The 12,675-nt window shown below is 38.3% G+C and overlaps 2 protein-coding genes across 3 annotated transcripts in view; both read right to left on the reverse strand.

The window, feature by feature from the left end:
- Positions 1 to 3,000, reverse strand: part of LOC306868763 (speckle-type POZ protein) — an 81,368-nt gene extending 78,368 nt beyond the window's left edge. For both annotated transcript variants that reach the window (XM_079415102.1, XM_079415103.1), the window contains exon 1: positions 2,930 to 3,000. The gene's annotated coding sequence lies outside the window, so the exon portion shown is untranslated. The remainder of the gene's footprint in view (positions 1 to 2,929) is intronic.
- LOC306868757 (nucleolar transcription factor 1-like) overlaps positions 1 to 12,675 on the reverse strand; it is a 967,110-nt gene that overhangs the window by 397,006 nt on the left and 557,429 nt on the right. The window lies entirely within an intron of this gene.

A 12,675-nucleotide genomic window follows, 5' to 3' on the forward strand; every position in this document is an offset into this window, starting at 1 on the left:
AGCAATCTCTCTCTTTCTCAGTCTGCCGCCTGGTCTCGGGTTTGTTCATAAATTACAACTGTTCATCATTCAAGGCAATTTGGTGCGTAATATCTAGGCTTTGATGGAGCTGCTGACTAATTGATGGATTACTTTATTTTCGAATAGCGGAAACTGCCAAGCCAGAGTTGCGGTAGTAAATCTCTCCCAAATGAAAGAAACCATCACATTGACGCTGGACTTTAATCAGCGCCTAATGCAAGAGTTTATTCAGAGACGCTCCATCAGCCCCGTTTTACACAGCTGATAGTTACATGAAAGAATACGTCATTTCTGACACACCTGCTGAGACAGATTCCCAGATTCCTCATAACAGCCACAGATTTGAGAGAGTGTTATTCGTGTAAACAAAAAAATACATGTAACTATTCAGAGAGATTTGAGAGGCTGTTCAAAAATAAACCTAATATCATAAATAGTTTTAAATGCTAGAATTATTTGTCTATTTTGTATATTATGTTTGTGCTATTCGGCACATTGTCCATTTTTGTATATTTGTACATTATTGTATTTAAATTTTTTTTTTTTTTTATTATTATCTGTGCCCTGTCGCTGTCATTCTGTTGCACTGTGGAGCTACTGTCACTAAAACAAATTCCTTGTATGTGCAAACATACCTGGCAATAAAGCTCATTCTGATTCAATGCCAGGAGTTTGGATGCTAAAATGAATCTGCAGAATTAGTCAAAAAATAGATTTAAAGATGCAAATACAAGTTTCACTGTGCTATTTTATAGAAGACAGACAATGCAGAACTCGCATGAATATCATAGACAAGGAGAGACTGACTACAGCTCTTTAAAATTCTCAAAACAGTGGGAAGTGGGTCAGACTGATTTCAGGACGCATGCTAAAATGCCAGAATAAATATGGAGATAAAGAACGTGAGTGTAACAACAGATGGAAGAAGTTTGACGTATTTAAAAAGAGCAGCATACTCAGAGGAGTTTCACTATTTCAGTTTCATTATAATTTCATAGCTGGGGTTAAGAACTGGGCATCAGATGGATTAGAAAAACATGCATCTCCAGAACTGCATTAGCTGAGCATTTTCACACAATCTGTGTCTCCATCTCTCTCCAACACACTGCTTTCTGTAACTGTATGAGGCCACTAGCAAAAAGTGAGTGAGCATTTTAAATTCATTCTCTGTGGGAGTTACATGGCAGGATTGCACTAGGGATTGTGGGATTGACAAAAGAGCAAGAATGAAAAAGAATGCTCAACTTCATGCAAGTGAACAGAAAATGCCATTTTTGCCTTTATTTCCAGATGATTTAAGGCTTAAATGGCACTATTACCCTACATAAATTAATGTGCACTAACGTTCAAAAGTTTGGGGTCTAGAAGATATTTAAATGTCTCTGAAAGAAGAAATATTACTACAATTCAAAATAACATTTCCACTTTAATACTTTAAACAATATTTTTAAACAATTTGTTTCTGAGATGGCAAAGCCAAATTTTCAGCAGGGTCACATGATCCTTCAGATATCAATCTAATACGCTGATTTGCTGCTCAAGAATTTTGAAAACTGGCATGCTGCTTAATATTTATTTGGGGAAACAATCATGCATTGCTCTAGAATTCTTTGACAAAGTTTAAAAATTGGATTTATTTTTTATATATTACAAATGTCTTTACAGCAACTTTTAGTTTAATGCATCCTTGCTGGGAAAAAAAAAGTTTGAATTTCTTGACCCTAAACTTTTTAACAGAAGTGTGTCTAACACAATATTTAATGTGAACATGCATAGACATGCACTAAAAGCGATCAAACTCCAAAAATGACAACCACCACCTGTGCTGGACATTTACGCTCCCAAAGTGGCAGAGCAGGTGTTTTTGGAGCAGGTTTCTTCCCCGCTTTTGAGAACACATGGGTTAATCATATTAGTTGTGTCACAGGTGTGTGTAAAACACTATGGGTTTTCCAGCTCTAATGTGTTAAAGTGAAGTGTGTTCCTACAAACTCAACATAACATCACATTTTTCCCGAATAAATTACCAGCTGGGGACCCAGAGCTGATCTGATGCCACCCCCACAAACAATCCATGAGTGGCACAGCCACAGTTAGGCTTCACAAGCGCCCCAGGCGGCCCAAATTGTCAGCTGTGCCTAATTTCTGCAATGCAGCAGCCCATTCAACACGTCTGCGTGAACGCGATCATGAACGCAGCTCACTTTCTGGCAAAGAGCGCCCCTGCAGCGCGACACTGCGCATGCGCACAACGACGGCCCACTATATGGCAGGATGCTAGAAATGTATACGGCGCATGCGCAGTACGATCCTTCCATTCACAGTCAATGCGGGATCAGTATTTTGCAAGTCGTGTGTCACTGATACCCAGGCCTCTGCCCAAAAACAACTTACAAGCATTTACAACAATACTCGAGTACTGCAATAAACGTGATAGGGCACCTTAACCTAAAAACAGATCCTTTCAAACGCATACTGGGCGTTTAACATCACATATGTCCGTACAAAACACATTTAGTGCAAAAAAGTAAGTAAACAACACACTGAAGCAGGTGGAAGAGCAAGTCTGCTCATTTATAACATGACAGTTGTCATAAAGATCACTAATTTGACCACAAACCCTCAGTCATTCGTAGGTTAAAATGGTCCACTATCAAGACACAGAAATGCGTTGCTAAAATCACGTTACATAGCTCTTATATAAGAGTCATAAAGTAAAAAGGCTAGCAAGCGCAACAAGAGGCTAAGCTAGTTAGCACCACAACAGCAGGCTGAAACAAGCTCAAATATATCCCACACAGATCCTCTAAACGCGCCGTTTTCACTCTTACGAAGCTAATTGAGAGCTAAAACCGAAATATATGACTTCTCCTGGAGTGTTGTGGTGTGTTTGCGTTTATACACTTACCTTTTCTGTAGGTAAGCTGTTTCACCGTATCTGATTTTTTCTATGGAGCGGCTTCACGTCCGGGTTAAATGAATGACGGTGGACGGGAGCGCGCACGCGCGCTGTGCAATAGCTGTCACGAAATATATATAAGAAAGAAATATATTTTTTTTTTTTTTACCATTTATCTGTCACTATTTGTTTTGTTTGTATATGTTTTGGCATTATTGCATGCAAAACAATAGTTATACACAGTAATACCAGTAGATTGCCGTAAAATTACCAGAACGACTATACTGGTAAATACAAAAATGTGCTGTTCACACAGGCAACAGCACTCAGTCTTTTTACTGGTAAAGTACCATTCACATATCGGTTTCAAAATACCGGTAAAATCTGACATCGTTAACTGGAAATTACTTCTTAACAGCTGCACCTCCAGGTGTTGTGTTTGTAAACATGGAGTGGTATATGCAATCAGTGTTTTTGTTGATGTTTTCATTTTTATGTCAAACTTTCACATTAATGCAGTGCTTTTGGCCCAGAGACATCGTATTACACAACTTCAAACCGAATTACAAAGCGCGGTGTAAATAGTCCCATTCACACATGAAGACTTTACTGGAAAATTACCGGTAAATTGCCGTAAAGAGCTCATGTGTGAACAAGACCTTTTAAAAAATACCAGTAAATTTGTTCCGGAAATTTACTGGTATGAGAAGTTACCATACCAGTAAATTTCTGCGTTCACACAGAGCACATTACTTGTAATGTAATGTAATTTACTTGTAATGTTACAACTTCTCATACCTGTAAATTGTCATAAAACGAATTTACCGGTATTTTTGAAAAGGTCCTGTTCACATATAATCTCTTAACGGTAATTTAGCGGTAATTTAACAGTAAACTCTGTATGTGTGAAAGGGGCTATTGGCGACAATAAAGTACTTTTCTGCTTGAATTTCTGAGTTGAATTTTGAAATTTGGTCTACTCCAAATGGCAATAACTGCTGTAAGTGATCACTCTTTTCCCGTAAGTTATTATTATTATTATTATCGTTAACAATAGTTTTTATCTATTGTTAACGGTGGTGTTTGAACATCTGAATTTCTTTCAGAAACCAGATTTTCTCATTATATCTTGCTGGCTGTGTTTATGATGGGTAAGATTTATTGCTAGTGCTTGATTGCATGTGATAATTATCACAAATGAATAAATAAGCAATTTCTCTCTCTCCTCTTTCACTTCAGTTTATCATTCTTTCTGTCTCACCCATTGTGTGATTCTGTGAAGGTCATTAGTGTGAGAGAGGGTGGGTGGCAACAGGTTGTGTGTTTTTCCCCTAATCCATGAGGTTATAGGAGTGTGGTGTTTGGGTGTTTTTGGATGCATGTGTTCTTCTTCCAATTCAGCCTCTGAAGGGAGACATGAATCAGCGCCAGCAGATGTTCATGAAAAATTACTCTGTAAAAAAAAAAAAAAAAAAAAAAAAAACCTGAAAAAGAGTTGGAAGGAAGAAAAAAGGGAATGATATTTAAAAACACAAGGGAAAGAGAAAAGTATGCACAGCCTCACAAGCCATGAACGTCACTGTTTGTTAAACCTAAAAGGGCATCTTAAACTCACTGTTTGTCATAGAAGTTTCAAAAATGTGCCTGCCTATATCATCAAATAAAAACAAAATTTTTCATTATTGTTTTTTATTTCAATAATAATTGTAACTTTTCAGTTTTAAGTTTTATTTTTTCTTTATGGCTACGTAATGTTACGTGGGTACAGATCTAGACACAGGGGTGAGTATGAACAACGAATGGCTTATTGAATAGGTAGGTCAGAAATGAAGACGGGGAACTTGAGGTGAGTAATCCAACGCAGAGTTTGCCCAGGGAGGTGAATACTGAGAGTAACAGGAATCCTTTGCCTTTCAGGAACTTGTGGAGACAGAGACCAGGAGAACAGGGGGACCGGAGATCGGGAAGCACACACCTCAGCATGGAGTTGAGAGCTGCAGATGACATGCACAACTGGAGGAAGAGAATTCAGGTAAGTAACACAGGTAAGTCACTTTGCTAGTGCCAGCCGATAGTACCAGTAGGTTGAGTCCACTTTGCATTAACAAGATCGGACAATGGCTGAAGCTGAGGTGTGTGCTTATAAACTGTGCCTGATTGGTGAGGTGATGAGGGACAGGTGCAGGTGATTAGTATTCAGGTGAGGCTGTGCGTTGTGACTGGCTGAGGGGTGAACCTGACCGACTTGTAACATGTAAAGCTCTGTGAATTATTGTATAAACTGTGTGATATTAATAAGCTTGCTTTGCCTTGTTAAGTTAGCAATATTGTACTCAAACTATTTATTTTTGGAGCAAAAATAAAGAAACTTTAACTTAGACTTTAAGCCTAATGAATTATCATTTTAATGCATCAATTATGCCTTGTAAATTCTGTACCTTATAATGCATTATACAGTCTCATGAATAATTGTAACCACAGTTAATGCATTCTAACTCTTTTCAATTCATTGTTACTGCACATTTTGAATTCGGTTATAATTATTTACAACAAGATATAATGTATTACAGCGCACATTATGAATAGGTCTAATTATAATGCATTATACCCTTTAATAACCCTTTATAATGCATGCATAAAGGCTTTAAGTAAAGTGATAGCTAAAACCTGTACATGCACTCAATAAGAATCTTATCAGTGATGCTACAGAAAAACAATTCTGGGTTCCCCAAAGAACTTTTCAATGAACAGAATTCCAAATAATTTTTTGAACTGTATCTTAAAAGTCTCATATTTGTATATATTAAAATCTTGTTTATATAATTGTATAAAAAGAAATATCACAGGAGAAAGTATCTTTACTGAACTGAATATCAGTATGGCTGTGATTCGACCGTGGTCTTGAGGTGCAGGTAATCAGCTGTGATTATGTTCTTAATGATATTTCTTTCTGAATGGTGACTCAAACATTTGTCTGTCTTACTTGATGAAAGTTAGCCTACTCTTATGATCCCATTAACTGCGGTAATTGTGTTGAACTAGAGTTCTTGGTATCTGAATGCTGTTTGGAGTTATCTGTTGTTAATATGTGACACCAATTAAAGTGCAAGGCCAGTGTATCCCATCCACAAATGACACAGTGCTGACAGTACTTGACACTCTCACAGCATTAGTTGAGGGTGTTTCACAAGAGTGAAAATCACATGTTAATGCAGAACACAAACACGTAGTACACAGCTGAAACATTCATGCTATCAAGATTAATGTAATAATGTTTTGATATTCATAATGTTTAATGGTCATTTTCATCATTAAGCATGTTTTTGAATCAACATGAATCAAAATGGTCTCTGTTTATTTTCTTAATATATATTCCTGCCCCCTGGTCTTATTGTGAACAATTCATTGGTGCATTATATTGCAAAGAAAACAATATCTGTCTTCTTAATATTTCATCAAAACATAATAACTTGCTTTGTTTCTCAAATGACTTTCCGTTTTCAGCTGACAGTACCAAGGAGGTCTATAATACTTGGAGAAAGCTATCCGTTGCCATTCCCATTCATCTCAATGGCAGTTCTTTGGCTGTCTGCCGTCTTTTCTCATGGGCACTCAATCCTGGAGACTTTTTTTAGCCAATCACAGGAGCCATGAATATCACATGACTAACTCTGGAGCCACAGAAAAAAAGTCCTGACATGCTACTCTGGGTTGTTTCCCAAAAGCATGTTAGACAAATATGATTGCAAGTTCCACTGTTTCTAACATAGTTCAACATTAAAATCATGTAAGCTCTACCTTAAATCTTTAATTCCATTTAAATATTTATATTTATATCATATCTATATAGCATGTCAACAATCGCGGGAACGCCGGAGTATGACATAAGGAACCCATAATGAATTGAACTCAAAATAAAGCAAAACGACATGGTTTAAAAATAGTCAAGTAGTCCTCAGATTCATTACAGCAGCATTTTGAAGAAATTACATTGTGGAGTAAGCTGTTGACTGACTGAACCGCATTTATAGCCTACAGGAGTATGCCAATTACATACCACATGTGAACATGATTAAGAATCACAATTATCTTTTTTCTCTTGTTTTATGGAAATAAATGCTGCATTCCCTTTTCATCGCTATGCCTTAAACCAGGGGTGGGGAACGTTGATCCTGGTGGACCGGTGTCCCTGCAGAGTTTAGCTCCAGCCCTAATCAAACACACCTGAACCAGCAAATCAAGGTCTTCAGGATGCAGTTAGCTATTTTTTTCCCAGGGTTTTTCAGGGTTGGAGCTAAACTCTGCAGGAGAGTGGCCCTCCAGGATCAACGTTCCTTACCCCTGCCCTAAACCCTTCAGATGAAGATTGTAGGTAGGGGATCAAAGAGCTGTTCCTTGGGACACATTTCTGCAGCATCTTGACGAGCCAATTAAAGGTGGTGCCATTATCGCACAATTGAACTTGTGCGAAGAATTATGGGAATGAAGTATCCATCAGTTGTGTCTTTCTATACCTTTCATTCAAAAGGGCCCTATGAAGTGGGCATTTTCGAGCCCTTTGGTTTGGTACACGTCTTCAATATGGCAGCCACGATTGCCCTTCGCTGCTGGATTTATCTTGTTTGGAAAACATAAACATTCTCTAACAATGCATCATACTATGGCAGATAAGTAGTGAGTTATGCCATTGTACGGAAAAAACACTGATTGGTTGATGGCACCACAAAAATGCACATAGTCTCTTCACATTGCAACTTTCTTGAACTGTGATTCTAAGGGCAGCAAAGCCAGAGCCTCTTTTGTCTTTCTGACAAGAAAATATTTAGTCAGAATGCAAAGCTACTTTTGAATGAACATCAACGGCGAAAGATGCTATTTGCCCAAAATAGTATAGTTGTGGCATTATGCTAAACCAGACATTTTTTTATTTTTCCCAGACCACTTGGTTCCATTGTGGTATGTATTCACGATCCAGTAACAAAAAAGGAAAAACTGGGATTCAATCAATTCCCAAAGGACCAAATCAAGTCCCATCCTACATTTTTTCTCATTGAATATTCTGTTTCACTAGGAAAAGTAACCACATTATGAAATAAAAATGGGTTGCAAATCCTGTAAATTGCTGACTGTAAAGAACAAGGTTCTTTCTGGTTCTTTGTTAGTTACTAGTCCCAGCTACACCATTAAAAGTGACCTTTTGCCACCATGTTATCCATTTCTCTGTGTGTGTGCACTGTTATCAGTGTGTCTAAAATTCAGTGTTGTAATGTAATCAGACATAAATAAGCATGAGGAAGTCACAGCTCAACGGGGAAGTGGAGGAGAGAAAATAAAGGCAGTGTAATTAAAGCAGCGGTACCCTCACACATATTAACCAGGGAATATATGACTGATTTACACACACCCACCATTTCCAACCCATGTGTCTGTGTATCACTTACCATTCCATTGCCCCCTCCAAAAATAATTAAGCATCTTCAGAGAGGAATTGGGTTACCTGCACATTACAGTGAGAGATGTAAGGCTAGCTCTCACTGGGGACCTGGAGGAATGAACACTGGGCGAGAGATTCAAATTATGGGAAGAGAGAGAGGTAGAGATGAGAAAGATGGCTCATCTCTGATGCTCGGTCCCACCTGTGCATATTAGCACCATCCAGTTAACATGGTAAAATGCTTTCTAGTTATGGACCTTAGTCAGGTTCACAGTATTACATTTGACGGGAACAACAACAAGGCTCTCAGAGGCAGAAGTACACTGAATTCACAGGGTTGTTTTCCCTTAAAGAACTTTTTGGCAGGGTTTATTTTGTGACAAATGGCTGTACGTTACCAAATAAATAAATAAGTGCACATAAAATATTGATTTGAGTTAATATTATTTTGTAAATTCACCTGCATATGACCTTAATGTTTCTGCTAAGAAAACAAAATAGTATGTGACAATGTACAAATCAGCCTTGCAACAAGATGAACACTGCAACATTATTACAGTGATAATAATTTAGCCCTCTGAGGCCATCTATACTATTGATGGAGGCGTTTACACAACATTTTCTACTAAAAAACAGAAAACTTTTTTAGCGTTTTGGCTGTTCATTTACACAAGTGTTTTGGGGGCCTGAAAATGCAAACATTGAAAAAGTTTTTGAAAACAATACCAATTATCATTTCCAAGTAAATTAAAAAAAAATATGAATTTGTGAAAACGGTCACTTCATACACATGCATATTATGCGTTTAGTCTATAGGTATGTGCACAGGAGTGTAGTAATTCTTTACAAAGGGACATCACCAACTACTGGCCTTGCATGCATAATACAGCATTTTTAGTCATTTTCACAGAAACGCAGTGGCCCCTCACTGCAGAACAAAGATCCAGGGGGCGGGGTTGGATCCACATAGGGGGTGGAGATGGTAGGTTTAAGGGTGGAGATGGGTGGGTTTAGGGATCAGGGGGTGGAGACGGGTAGGTTTAGGTCTATGTAAAGTGGGAGGAGTTGGATCTGAAACAATGAAATTCTGCAGTGAGGACCATCTCCAGAAATGGGATCGTTTTGGTTTTAACAATATTGCCATCTATACGTAAAATTTTTCAAAAACCCAAAAGAACACTTTTCTGTTTTTAGTACATCGATGTTGTGTAAACGCACCCTGATATACAAAATGGTTATACAAAGTTTGTCTTCCCTCAAAATCAGGTCTTCAGTTAAAACTAACTACACAAATGATAGTAAAGGCAGTAAAGGTGATTTGGTTCAAAAACATTTTTTTTTATGCTGGTTGAAAGTCTTCACATGCCGATAACAATCACTAAGTCAAGTTGTCTAAATGTATTTGTATGTATTTATCTCATCTGTGGAAGGCGTAGGACCATAAAATGTTGGCCCAATCATATCCCTCGGTCCGCTATTGCAGACCGAGCTAGAATGGAAGCGTTTATTATTTTAATATTATGCGCTTTGTACTGTAATGCTTTCTGACCGGTGAATAAGACATGAGGAAATCTGACAGCATTGCATCTGCTGGTTATCCTCTGGAGCGCATTCATGTATTTAGGAGGCGGGGCTTTGGAGAGTAATTTGCAGGGAGGGTGAGATCTTATACTTTCAAAGCTAGCTTGTGCTATTGCTAGCCTCTCTGAAATCACCTACGTTACTTTTAATTTAAATATGTAAACAAATTATTACTATTTAGAATTGTCATGGACAACAGCAAATATTAGAAAATATATGACCACAGAATACAGTGATTAACCAATCAGAAACGAGTATACAAGAGAATCATGTTATATCTTAAAATGAGATGAGCCATTCGTAAAATAAAACTACTTTTATTACGCTATGGTGAGAGAGGACACCATTTAAAATATACTTTTAAGGGATACTATTTATTTATTTATGTGTAACACTTTTTTTAACGAGGAAAAATTACACAGTGTCTCTTAAACAAGAGCAAAGTATAAACAAACAGAGAGCGGAACGAACAATTATATCCAAATAATTGGAATATGTTTCCTGGAGGGTTAGCGGATTTAAAATTCTAGTATGGTTTGTCAGCTTTGGTCACATGATGAACAAAATGTCTTCTTCTCCAAAGTCTGCATGCCAAGACAAAGCGATCAAACCTACCATGAAGATGGCATCATCCTTGAGAAAATTCATACAAAATATGTCTTGCTGGAACTAAACCTTCACAAGAAGAACTTTACGGTTGTTTGTAATGAATCAAACTGATACAAAGGGGACGAACTCAATGTCAGGTGTTTGTTTTATCTCTTCTGCCCCTTTGTGAGTGATTTTATAGCAACAATTACTCTTCAAGTAAAAGAGAGAGAGGAGGAGGGACAAATAAAGGAAGGGACTACAGAATAAGTGTAAATACAATAGATTATGAACACACTAACATAGTATAGAAGGGCATTTAGAGAGGATTTGCCTTTGAGTGTGTGATAACTGCCGCCTTGTTTTTTCCCCATTTAGCTTTAAAAAAAAAAAAAAGGAAATCAGGCAGCATGTGGCAGAAAGGGGAAGGAGAATAAAAAAAAACTCATTTGATTGCTTGGCTGCACTTTAAAACACAATGGCAGATAATATGAATAATTAATTGTAACAGGTTCCTTTGACGAGGCGCTTGCAGTTTAATTACCGAATGTGTTGTTTGCACAAGCACGCCGTAGATTAGGGCATTTCAAAGAGAAGAGCTGAAGGGGGCGAGAGAAGGAGAGAGAGTTCAAGTTCAAGATAGTGCCCATGTTGCTAGTCATTTCGTCTAGTTCGTGTGTATTTATGGGTACACAGAGCAGTTGCGATAAATCAGGCAGGTTATTTGTGAATCTGTCTTTGGTGGCTGGAACAATAGTTCTGCCCGGACGATAACGTGGAGCCATATAATTAATATCAGTAATACACAGCATGCACGATACAAGGAAATGATCAGTAACATCATCACTTTGAGGTATGATATCTATATCGGTAAGATCAATTCCATGCGATATAATTAGATCTAGCGTATGATTAAAACGATGAGTGGGCCCGGTGACGTTTTGCTTGACTCCAAAAGAGTTTATTAGGTCAGTAAACGCAAGTCCTAACGCATCATTTGTATTATCAACGTGAATGTTAAAATCTGCGACAATTAGCACTTTATCAACATTAACCAATAGATCTGAGAGGAAATCTGCAAATTCTTTTAGGAAATCTGTATATGGCCCTGGCGGTCTATACACAGTAGCCAGAGCAAGAGATAGGAAAGATTTATTTTGCATATCTGACAGTGTAACATTACGCAGAAGTATTTCAAATGCGTTAAACCTCCTGTATCCTGTTTTCTGAGTAACATTGAGAATATCCCTATATATTGTTGCAACACCACGACCAGTCTGACGGGGCTCATGTTTATAACAGTAGCTTGGTGGAGTAGACTCATTTAGACCAAAATATTCATTTGGTTTAAGCAAGGTTTCAGTCAGGTAGAGTACATCAAAATTATTATCTGTGATCATTTCATTTACAATAACTGCTTTGGGTGCGAGTGATCTAATATTTAGGAGCCCAAGCTTTAAAAATTGTTTTTGTTCATTTATTTTGCGTTTTTTTTCTGGTTTAATCACGATCAGATTTTTTCTAGATCCTGCATTAAATTTATATTTTGACCTCGCTATTCGGGGAACAGACACAGGCTGTATAGATCGGACAACGCAAGTACTTCTATCATTTAAGTGGGTAGAACAAAAGTCATAGCAGTTATTTGAGAGTTGGCTTACTAGTCAGATGGAGCATAGCGTCCTGGAGATGTTGTCCGACAGGAGTTCCGCTCCAACTCTGCTGGGGCAAGAGCCTAGGACGCTCCCAGAAAAGATTCCAGTTATTAACAAAGAGCAGTTTCTGTTCTTTACACCATGACAATAAACATTCGTTTAAAGCAAACAGTCTACTGAACCTTTCGTGTCCTCGTCGATACGTGGGAAGCGGTCCCGACACGATGATCGTCGTCGCGGGCGATGTGCTGCGTACCGTCTCGATCGGGCTCCTGAAGTCCCTCTTCAGTGTCTACGTCTGCCGCAGCTTGGTGTCGTTAACCCCTGCGTGCAGCACGACAGCACCGATGCTCTCGTCGCCCTTCAGGATTGCGGGTATCTGCGCAGAAACATCGAGAACACGAGCACCGGGGAAACCGTGAGTGTGCACTTTACCTTCAGCTAACGTAGCACGGACGTGCCGGATGATGGAGTCTCCAGCGATCACAGCGTCACGT

The sequence above is a fragment of the Barbus barbus genome (genome assembly GCF_936440315.1).
Source record: "Barbus barbus genome assembly, chromosome: 4".
In the NCBI taxonomy this organism is placed as follows: domain Eukaryota; kingdom Metazoa; phylum Chordata; class Actinopteri; order Cypriniformes; family Cyprinidae; genus Barbus; species Barbus barbus.